At 38.1% G+C, this 24775-nt stretch overlaps 1 protein-coding gene and 1 pseudogene across 1 annotated transcript in view; both read right to left on the reverse strand.

The window, feature by feature from the left end:
• Window positions 1-24775, reverse strand: part of GALNTL6 (polypeptide N-acetylgalactosaminyltransferase like 6) — a 1725164-nt gene that overhangs the window by 1398605 nt on the left and 301784 nt on the right. The gene's annotated exons all lie outside the window — the stretch shown is intronic.
• Window positions 19262-24615, reverse strand: LOC131760883 (mitogen-activated protein kinase 6 pseudogene; annotated as a pseudogene).

Consider the following 24775-nt stretch of genomic DNA (forward strand, 5'->3'; position numbering starts at 1 on the left):
CGGCACGTGGGATCTTCCCGGACCGGGGCACGAACCCGCGTCCCCTGCATCGGCAGGCGGACTCTCAACCACTGCGCCACCAGGGAAGCCCAGGAATCTGGATTTTATTATGAAAGTAATTGTGAACAAAAAGAAGTGCTGCAGATCTGATTTGCAATTTGTTAAGCTGAATCTTCCCACTGGAGGAGGAGACTTTGGTAACAGAAGATGAAAGAAAGGTTTGAGGTTAAGCAAAGTCCGTAAGAGAAACACGAGTGCATCTGGAGGCAAGGTGGACACGTGATTGATGGTGAGCGGGCTGTAACAAAGAACTGAATTTCAGGAATGAGCCTCACATTTCTGATTCATGTCATTATACTAAGTTTCAGGCTTGGACTAACACTGAACATATAAACCTTAAGTTCACAGGAGAGGTAGGAGCCAAATGCAGAATTTGGGCATTTCTGGCAGAGGAATTAATATACTAGGAAAGAATGAGGTCCTTTACATGGAGAAGGTAGAGTGAGAAATAAAGACAGACCTGCATTGAGCCCTGAGGTACTCTAACAATCAGATGCCAGTTGACAAGGAAGAAGAGGTAAATAGGAAAAAAAAAAAAAAAAATCAAAGATGTAGGAAGAAAATAAGAAGAATGTGTTGTCACAGAAGTAAGAGCAACATAATTTTACAGTGGAGGCAACAGTTAACACCTCCAGTGATTCAGAGAGTTCTAGGGGTGAAAAGAGTCACAAATGAGATCTCTCGCATCTGTGAAGTTGTATCTCAATGGTGGTCACACCACAACGGGCTAATCCAAAATTAATCCCAACAAGGGTGAAAGGGACAATTAGAATCTCTGCTGGAGAGATTCAGGCTTCTCCAGCAACAAGAGCTCCATCAGTGCCTGTGTCTCCCCTCTATCCTTGGAACCTTGGTGCCTTGGTAGGACCTAGAGTTTCTGTGAATGTTCCTGGACCGTTGGCTGGATGATAACACACAGAGGCTAATAGGGCTCAGAGAAGTCAATAATGATGTTTCAGGTAGAGAAGGTGACCACATGATGGAAACAGCATTTAAATCTAAGATTTCTAATCCAAAAGCTTGAGATCCTAACAAGTACTCGGTAGTCTTTTCTAATAGACCAAAATAAATGATAAGCAAATAAATAAATAGCAAAGCCTAATATCAACATATTCTTTTTTTTTAAACTTCTTTATTGGAGTATAATTGCTTTACAATGGTGTGTTAGTTTCTGCTTCATAACAAAGTGAATGAGTTATACATGTACATAAGTTCCCATATCTCTTCCCTCTTGCGTCTCTCTCCCTCCCACCCTCCCTATCCCACCCCTCTAGGTGGTCACAAAGCCCGAAGCTGATCTCCCTGTGCTATGCGGCTGCTTCCCACTAGCTCTCTATTTTACATTTGGTAGTGTATATATGTCCCTGCCACTCTCTCACTTTGTCACAGCTTAACCTTCCCCTTCCCCCTCCCCATATCCTCAAATACATGCTCTAGTAGGTCTGTGTCTTTATTCCCGTCTTACCCCTAGGTTCTTCATGACCTTTTTTTTTTTCCCCTTAGATTCCATATATATGTGTTAGCATACGGTATTTGCTTTTCTCTTTCTGACTTACTTCACTCTGTATGACAGACTCTCTGTCCATCCACCTCACTACAAATAACTCAATTTCATTTCTTTTTATGTCTGAGTAATATTCCATTGTATATATGTGCCACATCTTCTTTATCCATTCATCTGTTGATGGACACTTACGTTGCTTCCCGGTCCTGGCTATTGTAAATAGAGCTGCAATGAACATTGTGGTACATGACTCTTTTTGAATTATGGTTTTCTCAGGGTATATGCCCAGTAGTGGGTCATATGGTAGCTCTATTTTTAGTTTGTTTAGGAACCTCCATACTGTTCTCCATAGTGGCTGTATCAATTTACGTTCCCACCAACAGTGTATGAGGGTTCCCTTTTCTCCACACCCTCTCCAGCATTTATTGTGTGTAGATTTTTTGATGATGGCCATTCTGACTGGTGTGAGATGATATCTCATTGTAGTTTTGATTTGCATTTCTCTAATGATTAATGATGTTGAGCATTCTTTCATGTGTTTGTTGGCAATCTGTATATCTTCTTTGGAGAAATGTCTATTTAGGTCTTCTGCCCATTTTTGGATTGGGTTGTTTGAGTTTTGGTTATTGAGCTGTATGAACTGCTTGTAAATCTTGGAGAACATATTCTTTATCCATTTAAAATCTATAGACAGCCCAGTTCCAGATGGATTTGTGAAGAGGCGCATTTTAAATGTACACAAAATATGAAAGAGCATACGACCAAAATTATACAGGAGATCAACGTTAGATAAAATAATATTAACTTTTATCGACTGACATACACTTTGGTCAAGGGATTTTGATCACATGGTATTTTAGGCTTGGTTTAAAAAACAAACACAAAAACTGAGTGCTATATCTCAAAATACCTGATTCAATACATAGCATGAAGAGAGTTTTAACTTCAAGGAAAAGTATATACCCTGACTTGGACTAACTGAGATAAATTCATATTCTGAAGAAGACAAGGGGGTCTAATCAATGCTCACATAGAGGTTAGTTGCATTTCTCATACTGCTGTGGATGAGCTCTGTTTTTATACACACCTGACACCTGCCTGTCAAGTGGAAAAGTCCAAGGGCAAACCAAAAAATGGGGGGAGAGATGAACTGAAAATACACGTAATCTAAGAAACCTCCTTAATAAACTGAAGAAATTAAGACAATTATTGAATGAATATAATCGTAAATATTGTTTGTTGTTAGAATGTCTCAAATCTGCATGAGAGAAGAGATAAATGAGAAAAATCTGGCAACAGTTGAGGGAAAATTACTAAATTATAGAGAAATAACGTTGAATTTGATTTAAAGACACAGATAATGATGGCATTATAATTTACTGTTAGTGGCAATTGCTTTTTGAAAGCATGTAGAACAAATGTAAATTGACTGTATCCTGTTGACTTCCTAAGTAGAGTGCGCTGTCATAAACTCAAACTCGAATCAAATACAGAACCATTCACAGAATAAAGTGAAAGACAATGGTTGTCATCACAAATTTCTTGTAAAGTGAGGTAAACATATCAGTGGTGATGAATTTACAAAATAATGCTAATTTGCTAATTTTCAGAGCCTGTAATAATTTTATGTTGAATTATTTTTGAACACATAGGAGTGAAAATAACAGAAAAATGAAACACAGTCCCTTAAATGTGTGGAAATGGAAGATAACTATTATTTGTAAGAGGTGATGGAATACTTGGGGAAAAGTTTAGGAATGAAGAAAAGTCAGGGTAACGTCTGAGAGTAAACCCCTCAATGCTAGGATACTTCATGAAATCATCTTTCTAAGCTGCACCAAGCACTGACTGAGAGCTGTAGTAATGACACCCATGTGCTAAAGACGGGGTTTCTCTCCTGCAGAGGAGGATGGTACCCATCCAACCATCAGATTTCCAATGAAGCCCTTCTTCATAATGTGCATGCATCATTTTTGTTGTTGTTACTTGTGTTTTTGTCTGGTCTCCTCAATTATTTGTAGTTTCCAGCTATTTCATTAATCCTACATAAATGTGACTTTCAATTGCTATAGATTGAAAGTACAATTGGAATCACCTACTAAAATCATTTTTTTTTTTTTTTTGGCTGCATTGGGTCTTCGTTGCTGCACGCGGGCTTTCTCCAGTTGCGGCGAGCGGGGGCTACTCTTTGTTGCGGTGCGCGTGCTTCTTATTGCAGTGGCTTCTCTTGTTGCGGAGCATGGGCTCTAGGTGTGCGAGCCTCGGTAGTTGTGACTCGCGGGCTTAGTTGCTCCATGGCATGTGGATCTTCCACACCAGGGCTCGAACCGGCATCCCCTGCATTGGCAGGCGGATTCTTTAACCACTGCGCCACCACCCAAGTCCCACCTACTAAAATCTTAATAAGTAGAATTCATCATATTATTCTGCTCATCTATGGCACTCTATCAATGTCTTTTGACTTCTTTCTATTATGCAAGTTCTTTGTACTATATATTAGAAACATAGTTATCTTTTATTTTCAATTTAAATGTTTTGTTCACAAGCTGTCTTTCTCCTTTGCTCACACTTAAATATTTGTAGTCAATGTGTACCTTTCACTGAAAAATAATTGACTTGATTTGCATCTAATCATTCTGTGTCAATAAAATATATGTATACAGTAGCAGTTCTAATTTTAATCTTTTTAATCATTTAATGTACATGAGCATCTCAGAAAAAAATACTACAATAAAAAAAACTTTCAACCCAATTTTATTTTGTGAAGTGTAAATAGGAATAAAAGGGTTTTTTTCATAATTATTCTTATATTACATAAAACTCATCAGTGGAAACAATTACTTTACACTCAACTTTTGGATGAGGTACAATTCTTATTTTAAGGGAGTACATCCAAACCCCAAAAAGCTTCAAAGCCATCCTGCGAATTAGCTTTGTTGAGGAAGCCACATGATGAGTGTCAACAGAATAGAACCCCAGGGTATCACAGCACATGCTTCCAAAAAGCTAAAAGAGAGAGAGCAGAACAGAAGGCGGGCTTAAGAAAACTTTTCAAGAGCTTAGAAGTCCCCTCTGGGGACAATGAGATGCAGTCATAGGCAGGAGAAACCTACAAAATACCGTGGTGTGCAAACAATTAGAGACAGCTTCTGTTCAAAGAGAAGCAAGGTGTTATCCATGAGGCCGCAGAGCTGCAGACCATGGGATCTCCCCAAGAACGGCTGAGACAAAGCCCAAGTCATGTAACAGCGCTTCCAGACACACACACATATCCTTTTAGAAAATAACACTATTACTTCAGCATCCTCAGCTAACAGGCTCAAAAATCATGTAAAAATATAAGGTTTTGAAGCAAAGACTAAAATCTTATCCACAATCTAATATTTATATTTAGTCATTGAGAAATGTAGGCTACACATACACAATTATTTCTTATTATTTCTTATGGTCCATATAAAACAACTCAGTTCATATTCTTGGATTACAGTTTTAATGCATTAAAAGTACATCATACTTAAAGACTTTAAAAATGTCTACACACAATCCGTTAAAATATCTATGTTTGAGGTCATAATTTCACTTTAAAAATAGGTACATTCTATTTAGCTACAGGAAGGATTGGAGCAATGTGAAATCAAGTGGATATATATAATATTCTCTAATGTAAAGATGGACAAAAAAGTTAACTTTGGAAAATCAACTGACCAGCGTGGAATACCATAATATTAACAGAACATAAAGCAAACCCTGGATTAATATGGCTCATATAAAAGGAGGGAAAAACAAGTTCTAGATCAAGAACCTGTCACATAGAGCCTCAAATTCCATCAAATTCCTCCAGAGAGCAAAAAATAAACTGTTACTTCTGAATGCATTTTTATCATATTACTGCTAAAAGCTGAATTATATTATCCAATTCCATGTATTTCACAAAAAGCAGGTCAAAATTTCAATGATACTACAATGACATTCACAACTATGAAATTTTTCTGATGTATGTACAACAAAACCCCAATAAATAACTCCTGAAAGCACTTGAATCATTACTTTAATTGATTAATGTCTCTAAAGGGCTGCAATGCCTATTCCTTGTCATTACATATGTCTGTGTAGAAGCAAGTCAGAACAGCTTTAATGAATATAAATCTACAGTCACTTATAAAATAGTGACTCCCAAAGTAACATGGAAACACAGGTTTGAATCCTGAGCTTAACCTGACCCCAGCCTGTGTCCCAGGGAATGGCTACTTCCTGCTTCAAGTTTACTGATGGTCTTGACTTGGCTGCCAGGAAATTCACACTCTCGCTTTTACTCTGATTCACTCGTCCCTCCCTGTTTTCTTTACTTGTTCTTTATCTTCTTCTTGTCCTGGTGCCACTGGAATATCCCAGGGCTCAGTCTTTGGCCCTTGGTTCCTTTTCATCCACACTCAACCTTTCACTGGCATCGTTTATTTTCATGGATTAAAATGCTGCCTTTCTGCCAATGATTCTCAAATGGTTTCTCCAGTCCAGACTGCTCTCCCCAAACCTGGATTTCATAGCTCCATTTGTGGTCATGTCCACTTGGATGTCGTGTAAACATCGAAAACTCAACATTGCCAAAGCTCAACTGATGATTTTCTACCTCCTCTGCTCAGACAGGCATCGGGGGTTATTTTCATTACATGATGACATCTGTTTCCCTTCTTTCCTCAGGCAAAATATTTGGAGCAATTTTTAATTTTGTTCTTTCTCTTACACTCCACCACCAAGTCCTTTTGGCTCTATCATCAATGTGTGTCCAGAATCTTACAAACGATCAGCATTCTATTTCTCATATGAGGGTCCAAGCCACAGTTGTCTCCAGGATTTACTGCAATAACCTCTGAACTGATTTCTCAGTGACTACTCTTTACCTCCTGTCCTTTCTCAGCATGGTTGCCAACACGACCCAGCAAAATGTAAGTCAGACTATGTCCTCCATTCCTCAGCTGAAACCAGCTGGTGGTTCCCTATAACCCTCAGTAGAAGCAGAAGTCCTTAAAGCAGACAAGACTCCAAAGAATCTGCCACCACCTCCCTCTCCTGCCCCTCCGCCATGTCTCTTCTGATTACCTGTTCCAGACACGTCAAGAATGCTCACATGACAGGCATTTTGCTCCAGTGACTCTCCTTGACTTGAATGCTTTCCTCAGGACCTGCAAGTCTAAGCCCCTCATCTCACTCAAAACCCGTCCTCGCCACGGTCTCACCTTCTCAATGGGTACCCTGACAATGCTACTGAATACTGCAACTTTTCCTTCTCCAATTCCTCCCCAACTTATTTAACTTTTTAATTTGTTTTCACAGCTCCTATCACCTACTCTTATAAAACAATTCATGCAGTACACTTATTATTTATCACATGTCCCATGACACCGATTCCAAGCTGCATTAGGGTCAGGAATCTTTGTTTCATTCATGGATGAATCCCAAAAGCCAGGAAGAGTGCTTAACAGCATCGTGGGTGCTTAATAAGTATTTGTTGAATGTATAAGAAAGAAACCGAATGAATAAATAATTGAATATAATCGCTCTGTTATTCTCTTTCACTTATTTATTCAACAAATATTTATTAAGGAGCCACTATAAACTGGACACGATATTACAACCTGGAGATACCACGATAAACCGCTTATATTTATGTGCACTTATGGAGGTTGTTTTCTAATGGGACAAACAGATATTAATCAAATGATTACATATATCAAATCAATGCAAAGTTACAATGTATTATTTTTTAAGTAGAGGTATACGGTGCTCTAAAACTATAGGGAATGGTTGTCAAGACAGCCTATGTAGATACTTTTAGTCCAGGTTAGGAACTGTGGTCTTTATTCCAAAGCCAAGGGGAGGTATTGAAAGGCTGTAAGCAGAAGCGTGTCCTGATGGGCTACGTAGTTACAGGCACCATCTGAGGCTGCTGTGTACACAAGAGAGGCGCCTGGGAGACAAGTAAGGAGCTGGACTAGCCTAGGTGACACCAGTGGAGCATGAGAAAATTAAGGAGTTCAAGAGGCGTTCAAGAGCCAAAACAAACCAGAGTCTGAAAGACGGAACCCTGTCCCTGAAAGAGGAGGTGTCATGTGTCATTCCTGGTCAAGTGATTTTTCTTAAGAATTTCTATTCTTTACCTCTTGGGTTGTTAAACAACTTTAAGTCTCCACCTTGTTTCAAAGAGATATTTTGTGGAAGCTTAAGAATATGGACAAAAACTATTAACAGTTAAAAAGTTAAAGCCTATAATAAGGCATGTCCCCAAATCTGAATACCTCAAACGGATGTAAGTTGGGTGATGCGAGCAGCATTCGTAGGATGAGTGTTCGGGACATAATAATTAAGCCCAGCTCTAAGTGGAATATAATAACGAAGAGTTTAAGGTAAACCAATGTTTGTTTGTTTTTTTAACAACTTTATTGGAGTATACTTGCTTCACAATGGTGTGAAACCAATGTTGATTAGATACATGTATACACAAAGAGACAAAGAAATAGAAAAACACTTGAATGTTTCACACAATTTCATTTCTTTCCTAATTCAGGTTTAGAATTCAAGGGAAAAATTGGTAGTTCCTACATCATCTGTCAATATTTTGCATATTCAAAATTAATGTAGAAACATTCAAAAATAAATTTTCTCAACTTTAGGGAAAATTAAATAGTGATAACTGTTTAGATATGGGATTTTGAAGTAGAGATATTTATATATGTATCATATTTATAAGTTGTATTTATATTTCTTGTCACAAAATTATAATCTATTTGCAGTTACTCTTTGACCCACCAGTGAGTGATTTTTACATATCATGCATACTGTATGATTCATTAAGGACTTTTCTCAGTATCACTTTGAATATAACTGTCAAACTTACAAAATGTCTGTAAAGTACCCAAAGGATGCTTGGCCAGTAAAAGATAACTGAAGTAAAGGAAATAAAAGAGTTCAGGAGGAATGGCAGATGATTCTTGTAGGGCAGAATGTAGGCAGTGAATGCTCCAGAGACCTAGGAGTTCTCTCTGTAGGAAATCAGCTACAACCCAGAAATACCCACTGGTTGAAAGCACAAAGTAGCAGCAGCTTAACCTCAATAGAAGTTCACTTCTCCCACGTGGATCCTTCACAGCAGTCAGGACTAGAGTATTAGTCTTGATTCTCTAGAGAAACAAAACATTTGCAGCCCACGGGAATCAATTACCATTCCTCACAAACTCAAGTTTTATTTTTGTTGTTGTTCTATTCATGCCTTCAACTGATTGGATAAGGCCCATCCACAATAGGGAGGGCAATCTGCTTTATTCAGTTTACTGTTTTAAATGTTAAACTCATCCCAAAATACCTTTACAGAAACACCCAGAATCACGCTTGACCAAATACCTGAACACCCCATGGCTCAGTCAAGTTGACACATACAATTAACCCTCACAGCCCATAAGGCAGCCCTGCTCCACACAGGCTTCCGTGAACACGCTCCTGCACACCTGCTCTTTCTGTCGTCTGCAGGATAAGGTTCTTATCCTGGAGCCTGAAGCTGGGGCTGGATCTGCAGACATTACACCCACATTTTGGTCAAGATGATGCAAAAGGAAGGAGGCATAACAGGCAGAAGATCTGTACCCGTTCTTTCAGGAAAGGCTTTAGAAGCCGTGACAAAGCTTCACCACTCACACGTCTGTGCGGAACAGTGAAATGCTGATTCTTGCCTGCAAGCTTCTCCCATCCCCACATTGAGGGCATTTCCATTATTGCTCATTCAGTCACCAAATGTTTATGAAATGCTTGATGTGCGAGGCACAGATGTAAGGAATAAATATTCTGCAGCAAACTAGAGACCAAAGAAAACCAAAATCAGACAAACAGGCCCACACCCCTTGAGTTTGCATTTTTAATGGAGGGAGGCAAAGAATATGCAGAAATCTAGAAGGAAAAGGCGGTCATTCCGAAATACTGCCATTTGCAGTGACATGGATGGACCTAGAGACTGTCATACTGAGTGAAGTCAGACAGAGGAAGACAAATACGATATGATATCACTTGTATGTGGAATCTAAATAAATGGTACAAATGAACTTATTTACAAAAATACAGAGTCACAGATGTAGAAAACAAACTTATGGTTACCAAAGGGGGAGGGGGGGAGGGATAAATAGGGAGATTGGGATTGACATATACACACTACTATATATAGAATAGATAATTAATAAGAACCTGCTCTATGGCACAGGGAACTACTCAATACTCTGTAATGACCTATATGGGAAAAGAATCTCAAAAAAGAGTGGATCTCTGTATATGTATAACTGCTTCCCTTTGCTGTACAGCAGAAGCTAACACGACATTGTAAATCAACTAGACTCCAATAAAGATGAATAAAAGATGAGTTCATACTTGTGATGATCACAGAGGGTTCTAGAGCTGCCAGGTTAGGCGTCATGTCGAAAGTGGTATTTGAATAAAATCTGAAGGAAATACGTAAGAAAACTATTTAGATTTTCTTGGGGGAAAAGAGAAAAAGCAAAGGCAAGTGCAAGGGCCAGTACTCCAAGTCAGGAGAAGGCCTAGCATCTTCTGTAATAATCAAAGGCCAGAGCAGTTGGGAAGAAGAACGGCAGGAAACAAGCTAACGCCTGGCCTGCGGGGAACCACGGCTTGACTCTGGGTGAGACTGGAAGCCACCGGAGATCTTAGAGAAGAGGGGTGACATTAGGTGACTCACTTCTTAATGGGAATACTCCGGCTGCTGTATTGAGAACGGACGAGAAGCAAGCAAAGGTAGAAACAAGGAAAATGCGGGTCCACTCTCCTACTCACCTCGTGTCCAATATCACTGGGGTTTTTTTACGTACTAAACAGTCCCATGTCTGCCCAAGAGAGAGGACTGACAGCATCACCTAGTTGCTGCCTTCAACAAACGGCCCTGAAACCTGGTTATGCACAGCTCTTCAAGCCCCAGGAACTATACACGTTATCAGCACACAATACAGTCAACCAACAATGGTGGAACATGCACAGGACGACCCATTCAGAACTGGCGGGAATGGGAAACACATAGCACTCTTTTGTCCATACAATTATCATTCTTCCCCTAATACATGGAATTTCCCCCCTCCCCCGTCAGTAAATTTTTCATTTAGTAATTACAGCCTCCCCAATTCTGCTCTCTCAGAAGAACTCGTTTTTTCAGCATCCCCTGTGGTCTCAGTCCTTCCCTCACCCTTCAAGCCCTCACCTCAAAGAGCTATTTCTTGGGGACCACATAGCTTCCTATGCTTTCTTACTGCTACTGCAGTTTGGGTGGCCTAGAGCTGCTTTAGGAATAGAAACATTACAGGTGCTGGCAGGCCAGACCCCTGAAAATCTATTATATTTTACTTATTTTTGCTGCTCATCATTACCATGGACAAGTAATTACAGACAACTTTCCTGTCTGGATAAATGTTTTCATTGGGAAGACTCTCTTTCAACTACTGACCTCTGTGATCTTGCTCTCACTGTCTCCCCTCCCTGCCACTCTTAGTATTTAAAGCAGGGTCCCCACTCTCGGTCACCAGCTCTGCTGCAAAGGCCTTTTTATAGCATGATATTGCACTTATCTTACGCTATGTCAACTGCTCGGAAGGTACTGCTGATGAATGCTTGCTAGTCTCCAAATTCCTATGATTTCCATTTCCTGACCCAGGGAATTCAGATGCAGCTAAAGGTGGGAATTTCTTACCACAAAAAAGGGCACTGCAAGATATTCTCCATTCTGAACTGAGACCCCGGAGCTCCCTTCTAGCTTTAGGCCCAGAGAATACTACTGGCAGTTAGACTTGGAATCTCCAGGTAAACCTGGAGAAAAAACCTGAAGACACTAGCTGATGGGGGTCTCCCAGCAAAACGGAGTAACCTTTTCACACGACATCAAAACCCACCGGCCAATCAGCATCCCCTATGTGCATAACATGTTCAGCCTCTTAAATATGAAGGAAGAGGCAAGTATCACTGAGTATTTAAAGAAATTGCAGTGACTGGGCTTCCCTGGTGGCACAGTGGTTGAGAGTCCGCCTGCCGATGCGGGGGACGCAGGTTCGTACCCCGGTCCGGGAAGATCCCACGTGCCGGGGAGCCGCTGGGCCCGTGAGCCACGGCCGCTGAGCCTGCGCGTCCGGAGCCTGTGCTCCGCAACGGGAGATACCACAACAGTGAGAGGCCCGCATACCGCAAAAAAAAAAAAAAAAAAAAAAAAAAAAAAAAAAAATTGCAATGATAAAAGATAAAGACCAAACCAAGCAAAATAAGTAAGAAACATAATTCACAGTAAGTTTGCCAGATAGAAAGCACAAGGCCTAGTGACATTCAAATTTCAAATAAACAACAAATACCTCTTGCGTACAAGTGTGCTGCTTCCAATATTTGGGACTTACTTCTACTAAAAACAAAATATTTGTTGGAATTCAAACTTGACTGGACATTCTGTATTTTTATTTACTAAATCTAGCAACCTTAATCCATGGAGGATAAGAAAACATTAAGAAAACAATAATCAGCATGTTAGAAATATAGAAAAAGATGCAGAAACCAGAGAGAGAAGTCAAGTGGGAGCGTGACCTCTCAGGAGAGAGCAAAATCTCCATCATGTATTTGAGGTTTTCTAAGTAAATCCAGAAAGGAGGGGATCGATGTATACGTACAGCTGATTCACTTTGCTGTACAGCAGAAACTAATGCAACACTGTAAGTCAACTATACTTCAATAAAAATTTTAACAAATAAATAAAATTTTAAAAAATTTCCACAGTAGTAGGGGCTGGGAAGACGTTTCCATACTCCCCACGCCCCCTTATTACTATTATTTTGTTGCATTAATATAACAATTTGATTCCAAAAATCCCAAGTAATATCCTTCAATTTAGGTGGGTCTAAAATCAAACCTATAAAAGTTGTATTGCCTGGTGCGACTAGCAATGGTTCATAAACTATAATATGCAGAAAGATAACCTGGATTTCTTACTAATATACTAATAGCAGTGTCCCACACCCATATATTCTGATTGCATATATGTGGATTGGGCCCTAAGAATGTGCATTTTAGCAAACAATGCAGGCAAAACTCTAATAACATTCTGAGGAACACTGGCTTAGCACTTGCTGGATCTGCTGTATCATCACACACATATATATTTATAAGACTTATGAATAGAAGTTGACGGAATCTTGTGTTTTTTTCCCAGGTAACATTTAGTCTTTATTAATAACTATGAAGGAGAGCACTAAAACCGTCTGAAGCTTTCCTCGTGGCTTGTAGACAAGAACGAAGCCCACAGAAAGAGTGATGTAACATTTTTCTATGAAAGCAAACTTTCATACAGAACAGAAAACACAGTCTCACAGAGACCAGGATTGGGACCTGGCAAGCGAGCAGCTCCTCTTAGTGATGCAGTGGCTCTGAGTCTCCATCCTCTAGACACGTGCCTGGTGCAGCTGGAAACCAGGAGATGCTGATTTTACATCGAGGAGTTCTGATTCTCAACTCCCTGGAGCATGAATATTTTAGAAATGTAGAGTGTGAGTAGGAAGCGAAGGGAAAATGTCCTGAAAGTGTACCCACCGTTAGAAAGAAAGAGCCTGCAGAGCGGTGGGGAGAGTTGGCCGTTGAACTCACAGCCCCTACTACGCACGGGTGCTGACAGCTCAGCCCTCTCTCTGGGTCTGCGCGCATCACACCCATTTAATCCTCACGGCGACTCTAAGGCTAGATAGTACCATGACCTTCATTTACGGAAGAGGAAGCCAAGGCAGTGAAAGAGTAAATAATGGATGAAATATTTACTAGGAAGTGAATTAGTTACACACATAGTAAGGGGCTGCACCAGGCCTTTAATCTAGGCTGATTGACTTACTTTAGTAACATTAGGAAATTTTAAGCACTATTCAAAATATTATCGAGTAAAGAGTATCCCTAAGATAATATACATCTTCAGCTAATTCAGTTCCTAGTTACTGGCAATTTCAGTTTAAAGCCAATATATGACCAAATGTTTCACTTTAAAATTGTGTTTTCCGTGTAGCATGGGGCTCTTGCTAGAACAGATTAAGGCTGTTTTCCCCCTGGATCTGACCACAGGAAACATAATATCTGCACTATTTCTCTCCACATTTGTCTCAGAGCTCACATCAAGATTTTTAGAAACTTTTCCAGTGATCAGTTTTTTTATCATCTCGTTCTCGGTGGGTGAGTTTCTGATTTAGATTTGTCTCTTTTCCTGAAAGAAACAGAATTTAATCATATGTAAGTCTAATACATGAGACATGTCTCTTCATCATGTCTATACATTTCCTCTCCTAGTATTTAAAATGCAATTAAAGTTCAACAAGTCCCCAAAGTTAAACCAAAGGAGCATTGCAAATGATGTATCCTAATCATTCTGGGCTAGCAGGAAGGAGAGCCGTACTTGAATAGCAAATGACAGCTTTCATATCACCTTCCAAACCACTGGGCTACAGCTCATCCCCCTCTGGAGAGCTTTAAAGGAGAAGGGAAGAGCATTTGTAATAACACAATCATAAGCTGGGTAAAGCAGAATTCACCTGCATGCACACCTGTGTGTCTGGGTAACACACAGTTCACTCCACACACTCCTCTCCATTTTTCTAGCAGGTACCACGAGGGAGAGGCTCTGCAGTTATTCTAATTGTACTCCTGGCCAGGAGATCAACTGAGACAAAATAAGGAAGAACACGTACATACCATCCAATCAAAGCACAGGTTAGCCACCACAAAGAGAAAGGCCGTCATACTGCTGAAACGCACAGACTGGAGAAACAGGTTAAGCCCCACAAGACGACAGATAACACGGATGAAAGTAGACGCCTGTGTGTACTGAAATCCAAAGCTCCCAGCAAACAAATAAACATGAGGAGAAAACTAAGAAGCAGAACACTAAAAAAGAAAATCTCAAGGATTTAGTCTACAGTCAGCTTGACATAAGAGCAATTTGACTGGTTGCCAAAGTTAGCATGACAACAGACACGATCTGATATTAAAAATCTTGTTTGAGTTTCGACTTCAGAGCATATCTCGTTAAATAATTACAGGGTTAGAGCTCACCGGTCAGAGTAGGATCTAAATAATTTTAGAGACAGGAGAAATTTTTCTATGGTCTTCAGGTTTAAATGATAAAAGCTGTAGAATTACTAGTACTGAATAAGAAAATGCCCTAGAATTTGGAAAATAAAGATACTGTCATGAAATTCAAGAGCTGAGTGAAATTATTTGTATATTTATCTTCTCAGACATTATAGAAACTATGATTTTTATATTCAGATTATGAATTCATTCTTCTTCTTCTATGTATAGTACAAATTCTTGTTTTATCATATGATGTTTAAATTATCATACAATATTTGATTATAAAAATACATGTTACAAAACATAAAATAAATAACCATGACCACATTACCATACTTAATGTCAATGTTACAAATATGATTGAATATATGTGTTTATTGTCTCAGATTCTGTCTCTCTGTCCTTCTGCCAAGCAACTACAGATGGCTCCTAACTTATGATGGCTCAACTTAGGACTTTCTGACTTTATGATGGAGTGAAAGCAATAAGCATTCAGTAGAAACCATACTTTGAATTTAGAATTTTGCTCTTTTCCTGGGCTAGGGATCACGGCCTGCTACCCTCTTGTGATGGCGGCAGTGAGCACAGGTCCCCCATCAGCCAGGTGATTGCAAGGGTGAACGATCGATACACGTAATACCATTCCATACCCAGACAACGAGTCTGCTTTTCACTTTCAGTGTTCAGCAAATTACATAAGACAGTCAACACTTATAACAAAATAGGACTTGTGTTAGATGATCTTTCCCAGCTGTAGGCTAACGTAAGTGCTCTGTACACATTTAAGGCAGGCAGGGCTAAGATAGGATGTGTCCTAGTTTGTGTGTTAAATGCATTTTTGACTTATGGTATTTTCAACCTACTATGGGTTTATTGGGACATAGCGTCATTGTAAGTCTAGACAGATGTATAGATTGAATTTTGGCTTCATGGTATGCATTCAACAATTTATCATATATTTTTATTTTTAAAATTGTGTTTCGGACTTTACAGAAGAAGCGTTATGTGCTAAGACTTGCTTTTGGGGCCTCATATTTATTTCTATAAGACTCATTCATGTCACTGAGTATGGTGTTAGTTTGTTCAACATCATACCTGTTAAACAGTTTCTTCAATTTAATATACATAAATGGGCATTTGGGCTCCGGATTCAGTCCACTCCCTTATAAACATTGCTATTAACACCTCCTACTTGTCCCCTACTGCATTCTTGTGTAAGGAAGGAAAATCATCTTCCCTCCACTCTTCTGAGTTCTTGGCTGAGACACTCTGTCATGAGAAACAGATTAACGAGAGGAAAACAAACACAACGTATTAACACGTATACCTCACATATACATGGGAGATACACAGGGCAAAGTATATCATTTACTCCCCAAGGTGGCTTAGAATTCAGGCTTAAATACCATTTTAATAGGGAAAGGGGAGGGGGGATGTCGACAACTTAGGGGAGAGGAAATGATTTGTAGGAAAAACGAATGAGCCCTTAGAAAGAGAGATGGGAGATCTGACAGTTTGTGACAAAGTTTGTTTGCGTGTGGAATTGATTACTAGTCTCTCCTGTGATTAAGAGTCGATCTTCCCTGGTTGATGAAACTCCTGTGGAGTGGATCTGTGACCCTGCAGCTCCTTTTGTAGAATTTATGTTTGGACAGATAAAAAGAGTTCAGAGAAAGCCTCTCCCTCTACCGCCTTTTTACCAAGGGCCTACAGCTCAAACCAATCAATACACCAAAGTGGCATCATTTGGTGTGGTATGTCCTGAATATCTATGTCATATTTGAAGTGGTGTATCTGCTCCCCTTCACTTGCAAGATAATAAAAAATATTGCAGGATTACAGAGTATTGAATGCTAATCTCTTCCAAAGTGGTTTTTCCCATTGTACGCTCAAAACAACAAAGTATACAATTTCTCCTCATTCCATATCCTATCCAAAACTGGCTATTGTCACGCATCTCATTTGTGGCCAAAATAATGAGTGTAAAATTCTATCTTATTGTCATCTCCCTTATATTTGTTTCACTAATTACAAGTTAAGAACATATTTTTATTTGTTTATTTAACATGTTTTCTCCTATTTTAAACAACCAATCCTTTCTTAGGTCTGTTTGTACTTTGTTGTTTTTCCCTTTTCTTATTAATTCCCAGAAATTCTTTCTATGTATAGTGTAGTGTGTGTTGGTTCCAGATGTCACAAATATCTTCTTTAGGTTGATGGCTGTCGGGAATGTGAAGGGTCTGAGATTGCACCCCACCTGCAAAGGCACGTGTTAGCTCGGCAGCCCCACATCACAGGTACTGACGAACACAAGACAATTCTAAAGAAGAGAGAAGAAACCATTACTCACAACACAGCAGCAAACATCATGAGTATTACCATACTTTCATCCTTTGTGCTGCTCTCAATTCCATGAGAATGAAGAACTGGGTCAAGGCTGACAGGGCTCCCTCCTTGACCAAACTCAACTAGGCTCCCTCTTGGCCCTGTTCTTGACTAGCCTCAACCTAGGCTTATGAAGTTTTGAACAAAACACTAACATCTCAAGGCCACATCACTAGGGTGAGCTTCCCACCTTTTAAAGTGCCTTCCTGAAAAAACTGAAGCTGCGAAAAGAATGTACTATTTGTTCCATCCAACACCTGAAGACAGGGCCCTGGTCCCCCAGCCTCTGTGGAAGGGGAGGAGCCTAATTTCCATAAACGCCAGTTAGCAAACCCGGATGGGGTTCATGGACCAACATTCCTGTCCTCCTCTTGTATTTTTCATTCACTCACTCTACTGCGCCCTTGCTCACGCCCCTTTAAAATACTGAGTCACCTCTGTACAAATTGAAATTGAATTCAGTTCACGCTGGACTCTTCCTTATAGCAGTAGTACAGCATGATGAAAATCCATCCTTCCAGCTCTACCTAGCATTCAGCTGTGTCTCTCTCTGACAAGCACATACATACCACATGCAAAGTAGACAGGATTCACAGCTAAGGGACTCAGGGCTAAGGGTCCTGCCTATGTTGACCCAAGAGCAAACACTGTACCAAGCAGCAAAAATGCCCGTCCTCCTGGTCCTCCTTCACGCCCTCCACACGCACCCAGGGAAGCAGGCAGTCAGTTACACGGTAGTTACACCAATGCCTTTGACCTACACAGTCAGACACCTACATAGAGCTGACTCAGATCAGGAGAGCTTTCAGTCCGTCACATGCAGCAAAAACATGCAGGGATGCTCAGGACCTGTGGCAAACTGTTTCTTCAACTGACTTTTTCACAACATTTAAGGTGGTTTTTTTTTTTTTTTTTTTTTTTTTTTTTTTTGCCGGCCATGATTTATTTGTCCTTTTTCTTCAAACAGGATAACCAAAGATACAGACAGTATTCAATAAAATAAAATAGATGAAACAAATTCTAAGAGACTGCAATGCCACATGTTACATTTAACCTAATTGTATTCATGCTTGCCTTGGGATGGGGAATAGATCATTCAGTAAGAACATACAGTAAAAACAAAATATGTCTTATCATGTACAACTTTTAAACTACAATAATGATGTACCTTAATTACTTCCACGCACACAAGTCTAACATTACAGTTCTTTTTTAAAAAAATAAACACAATTAAGACTTCTAGGAGAATTTTATAATAAAGTAATTCCTAATTGTTCTTTGTAGATAGATCGAACCCCTCCAAAATACAAATTCCTGTACACAGTGAGTGCTTTACTTAAAATGAATACTTAAGTAAATTAAGTACATGGACAGCCTTAGGATAAGCTGACATTATATATTCAGCTAAGTAGGCAACAAACCATAGTGCCAAATGGAAAAAGTGTATTTGCAAATAAATTTCAAAAACTAAGTTAACTTTCTATAATTAAATACAGAAAATATACTGATTTGCTAAAATAAATAAGATGTGATGTAGTAACACTTCACTATAAAGAATGCATAGCAGAACATTTATAAACGGTGAGTGAATCTTATTAAGAACAGTTTATTACAATAAACGCTGGCTAAATAGAAATGCATATTGTGAAGCACTATGGCTGGTATATGTTTTGTCACATACTTTTGTTCCTTGAGGTAGATAACACATGTGTACCAAATTCGGCATTCATTTTCAGTTGCCGCTGGCATCATGTGTTTTTAAGAAATGTGTACACTATGAAAAACTTGAAAATACTCATGAATGAAAAATGTTTTAGGAAAAAAAATAGATATTTTCATGCAATTATGTAAGTCTCACTGTGTAAATTTCAAGGCAAGATTTTTGTTTCCTGTAAAACAGATCATTATTCTATGAGAGAACGTTTTTTATTTGTCTTAGTGCATTTCTTTTGTCTCCTCCTGCATTGCCTTATTTTGCTCTATTCTTTACTTTTGTGTGCAAACGGTATGCCAGTTAAAACAAAAACCATCTCACACGTAGAAGAAAAGTCTGGATTTTAAAAACCAAGAAAATATCCTTTCTAAATGACACCATCTGATTCAAGTGAAAAAATGACTTAAACACTAGTAATAAAGAAGACAAAACACATTTCATGAAAATACAGAAAGAAATGTCCTCTGGGTGTTTTAGTTCAGATGTTTCAGAATGCTGCTGTATGTTTTATGAGGAATCTGAGGGGAAGATTTCATAGCAGAAGGTGTTAATGGGGCCTGTGTTGATTTAAGTGGTGACCCAACTGGACTGTGAAACTGTGGCATGCCTATGGATTCAAGCTGCTTGTTAAAGAGGAACCCCCCGCTGTTGTTCAGAAATCCTTCCTCATCTCCTCTCTCCCCAAGCTTCCCATCCTCTACCGGCTCAGTTTCTAGCATTTCAGTATCCCCTTTCCGGCTAAAGAACTTGTCCAGGTAACTGGTGTAAGTGCTTTCCTTTTCAATTTGCTCATCCTTCCTTACCTCACAACAAAACTGATCTATGAGAAAACAGTCCTCCCCACCTCCCACAAACTGGCTCTCCCAAGAAGACTGGTACAAGCCTTCTAATTGAGCCAAACTGGCCATTCCCTTCTCCTGCTTTTCTCGGCTTACTGACTTGGATATCAGACTTTTCAATTCTAGTTGGGACACGGAGCTATTCAAGTCATTGAATTTGTCAACAACAGCAGTAGCCTCATGTTGTGAACTAAGTTGAATAGTTCCTGCAATAAAGGAATCAAAGTCAAATCCCTGATTCTTTCCCCTTTCTTTTTCAGCCAGTTGCTGTGACGTTTCCTCTAGAGCTATCTGGGCTTTAACCAATCCATTCCTTTCACATTTTGACTTGCCTTTCTTATCAGATTTTTCTTTGCTTTGTTCTTTCCAACTGGAAAGATCTATAATAAGCTTGGGTTCATAGTAATGATTATCTTCACTCTCTCTCCAAACTAAGTTACCTAAGTATGATGATGACCTCGTTTTGTAGTTACAAGTATGGCTACACTCCAGATCACAATATTTGTTTTCACGATGACCTGAGTATTGCCAACAAGGCTCAGTAGAGTAACTGGTGTCAAAAGCAGGATCCTCCAAATACTTTTCACGATCTCCATCCAAATATTTTCAAGGATCGACTTGTACTTCTTCTTCATCAGTGACATCGGACAGAGCTCTTGGGTCAAGCTGAACTTCATCAATATCAAAGTTGTTATGTATAGGCCAATCATGCTCTGAAAACTGACAATCATGGTACCTTTCCCAGTTATAAATGTGACTATGAGTTTCATCCATAAGCAAAGTATCATCAACTTCATCTTCAATATGAAAAGGATGACTTGACATTGGCTCATGCATTGGAAAAGAATAAATGCTCATGTAAGGATGGGAAAGTGCTGCTTCTTCTGTCAACTGATCCATGGGGCTAAATGTCAAAATTTGTCCCAGGAAATCCAGTGCTTCTTGACTAATTCCCGGAAGCAGCTGAGTTAAAGGTTTGTGTGGCTCAGTCATATCATTTCTAATGTAAGCTGGAATTGCGCTGAGCAGCTCCCGACAATTTTCCTCACGTACGACAGGAAGAGATTCTAAAATCAGCTGCATCTGTTCAAGTTCATGGACACCTGGAAAGCGGGTTTTACCACTCAGCATTTCAGCAAAGATGCAGCCTGCAGCCCACATGCCAATGGCTTTAGTATAATTATTAGGAGAAAGTAAAAGATGTAGAGATCTGTACCATTTAGTAACCAATCCTTCAGAAAGATGACCCTTATGGGAATAACGGGGATCCATGAGCCGTGCACGACCAAAGTTGCTTGCTTACTACACAAAATATTTCTCTCTTTATATTTGGATCGTTATGTGAATTGATTTCAGTACTGTGATTCATACACATAAAATGAACCCAAAAGCCATGCTTTCTTCTAAATGACTAAAAATGTTGCATCTCATTCAAGGGATTAATCCATCAGCAATTATTTTCTAGTACATATAGTGAAAACTAAAGATCTAACTTCAATATTCCTCTAAAAATAACAAATTATTTGTAGGATCATTTCCCTAATGCCATGCAAAGGGAAGTCTGAAACATCTGAGTTTTCACATAAGTATGTCTGCTCCTGAGATTTTTTTTTTGCTGTTCTATCATTTCATTTGACTACTCCTTTAACTCACAGTCTCAACTATCCTAGGTTTAAAATCAACTTTCCTATCTGGTAGAACAATTTCCCTAGCCTATACTCTTTGTATATAAATATGAGAAAGATCTTGCCAAAGTTTAGCAAAGTCTTGCTGGGATTTTAATTGGAATAGTACTGTGTCTGAATATCAATTAGGAAACAAATAAATAATCATATTTTCCAGAAAAGTTTTAATTAGTTACTGAGGTACTTTTTAATGAAATAAATATTGCATTTTCTATATGCTTCCGGTTAGTTTCTAAAATTTAGTTGACCCTTGTATATGGATCTTCAAGCAGATATGCTGTTAAATTTGTCTATTATTTCGAATCATTTCTTGGTACACTATTTTGGATTCTCAGTGAAGATAGTCACATCTTCCACAATATTCACAGATTTGTTTTCTTTATCATTCTTATAATATTTATTTTCTTTTTTCATTGGAAATACTAGCTGGGGTCAGAAAGCAAGGAAAGTGCACATTTTAATTTTGTTCTTTATCTAGAGTGAATTCTTCTAAAATTTCACTGTTGAGAATTATAATTTCTGAAAGAATTATGTAGATATACTTTATCAGCATAAGTACCAGTACTGAACTGATTTCAAAAATAAATTGTTGAAATTTGTCAATACTTTTCCTACACTTACTGAGATGCTCATATGTCTTTCTACTTTAATGTGTAAATATGGTAAAGCACCACATTTTGTTAAAAATTGTCCCAATATTTTTAGGTTAACTCCATTTCATAATATATTGGATTTTTGCACATGGTTTGTGTTTGCTAACCTTTTAAGATTTTTAAAAAATCTATATCCATAAATGCAATCATTCAGAAAATTTTTCTTTTCCTGCATGTGTCTAATTTTGTTAAAGCAGTTGTGCAGACCTCATAAAAATCTTGGGGAGCTGTTCTGGGGTTTTTTTTTGTATTCTATGAGAAAGAAACTTAAATATACAAAGAATGACCAGTTTCCTCATATTTTGAAAAGAATTTACATAGTATATCAATTTACTTCCTTTAGGAAAATGCTTAAAATTGATTCTTTTTTTTTTTTAATCTAGGTACCCCTTTAATAAAATTTTAAGTTACTGGTATGATTTTCATACTACTTTACCAGAAGACACAGTTGGATTTACTTATAGATTCTATACTCCCCCATCATGATTTATGGGGGAGTAAACTCTAAAGAAACTTTAGCTCATAGCATCAACTGCTTCCTTCACACGGTTTTGAGCCTCTTAGCTGCTATATGAGTAACTGAAGGAATGAACTGTTTAATAAATGTCCGCTAAAAGGAAATCAGAGTCAACCACATTTCCACACCTTCCACTGTTCAAGTCCTCGGTGATCCAGAATTGCTAGTACTAACAAACAAAACTGGTATGGCAGTAGAAAACAAACATGGAGCATCAGGAGTGACAAATATTACCTTTCTTCCAAACAACGACGACAATGAAAAACTATACAAAGAGGATGAGAAAAACATAAACCTTTCAGGCAAGACAACCAAAATAACATGGTGCCACGTAATACCTGATTCTTTTTTAAATTGGTTACAGTATTAGTTAAGCATTCTTTCTTGAATTTATTTTAATTAACTCTATTTTCCTAGAAAGTTGTCCATCTCATCTAAGCTACAAATACATTGCCATGAAGGTTGTAATAGCATTCTCATACATTTTTAAATGTTTGCTACAATTGTAGCAATAAATTGCATTAAATAAATTGCACTAAAAATAAACACATTGTACTAAAATTATTACATTAGGTATGCTTTCTCATTTTTGTTTCTTAACTCCCTTAAAATATTTTTTAATTTAATTAGTCATATAAAAGAATTAACATTTGGCTTTGTTGATATTGTCTATTATAACTTAGTGTTCTGTATCATTAATTTCTTCTTCAATATAATATTTTCATTATTTTACTGACATCTTAATTCAAATGATAAGGTCATTATTTTTAAATATCATTTTATTAGAAAAATTTATATTTCCCTCTAAGAATTATTGTCACTGTATATCACATTCATTGATATGCATATATATTGTATTCTACTTATTTTATAAATTATTACCATGAATTATTTTTGGACTGAGGTTTTTAGCAGTGTGCTTTTAAATTTTCAAGCACAGAGATTTTTGTTGTTGTTTACTGTCTTTTATTGGCTGCTAAAATTTACTTGTCTTATCATAAGAGGAGGAGTTTTATACATTCTTAATTTTGATAGTTATCAAAAATTGCTTTTTATTTTAGAAAATGGCCAGTTGTCTGTAAATGTTCAATGTGTGTTCAAGTAATTCACAAGCTATTATATTCATAGTTTAATATTTTCAATAAATGGAAGTCACTATTTGTGTTGTTCAAAATTTTTATATCTTCACTAAATTCTTGCCTGCAAAACAAATAATTAAGAGGGATATGGTACAGTTACATACTGCAATGGTGAATTTTTCATTTTTTTCTATTGTTGTGAAAATTTATGTAGTTTTAGACTATTTTATTTTTTTGCTTACTTAGCTAATTGAATGTTTTGTCCCGTAACAAACTCAACTATTTTTTTCCCTCTTATGTCTTTTCCATCCTTTTATTTTCAAGCTTTCTATAATCTTATGATTTTAGTGTGTATCTTATAAATAGCATGCTACTAGATTTTCATATATAATCTGGTATCCTAGTCTTTTACTTGGCACAATTAGTTTAAATCCCCTGTGGTAATAAAAATATTCAGATTTTTTTTCAAACATCACTTGTTGCTTTTGGGTTTTCTATATACGCACTCCTCATACCTATGTTGGGTTTGGTTACAGACCACTGCAATAAAGCAAATATTGCAATAAGGCAAATCCCACAAATTTTTTGTTTTTCCAGTGCATATAACAGTTATGCTTATAGTATCCTGATATCTGTTAAGTATGCAAAAGCATTATGTCTTAAAAAACAATTCATATACCTTAATTTAAAAAATACTTTTTTTGCTAAAAATGTTAACCATCATCTTAGCCTTTAGAGAGTTGTAATCTTTTTGCCGGTGGAGGGTGCTGCCTCGATGGTGGCTGCTGAAGGCTGGGGTGACTGTGGAAATTTCTGAAAACAAGACAACAGTGGAGTCTGCCACATCGATTGACTTCCTCTTATGAACACTTTCTCTGTTGCATGCAATGCTGTTTGACAGCGTTTTATCCAGAGTAGAACTCCTTTCAGAATTGGAATCAATCCTCTCAAACCCTGCTGCTGCTTTATCCACTAAGTTTAGATAATATTCTAAATCCTTTGTTGTCATTTCAGCAATCCTCATAGCATCTTCACCCAGAGCAGATTCCATCATAAGGAACCACTTTCTTTGCTCTTACAGAAGAGGCAACCCCTCATCCAGAGATGGCAGCAATTCACTCACCTCTTCAGGCTCCACTTCCTTATTTTTACATCTTTACTGGAGTACAATTGCTTTACAATGGTGCATTAGTTTCTGCTTTACAACAAAG

Source organism: Kogia breviceps, chromosome 8 (assembly GCF_026419965.1).
Source record: "Kogia breviceps isolate mKogBre1 chromosome 8, mKogBre1 haplotype 1, whole genome shotgun sequence".
NCBI lineage: Eukaryota > Metazoa > Chordata > Mammalia > Artiodactyla > Physeteridae > Kogia > Kogia breviceps.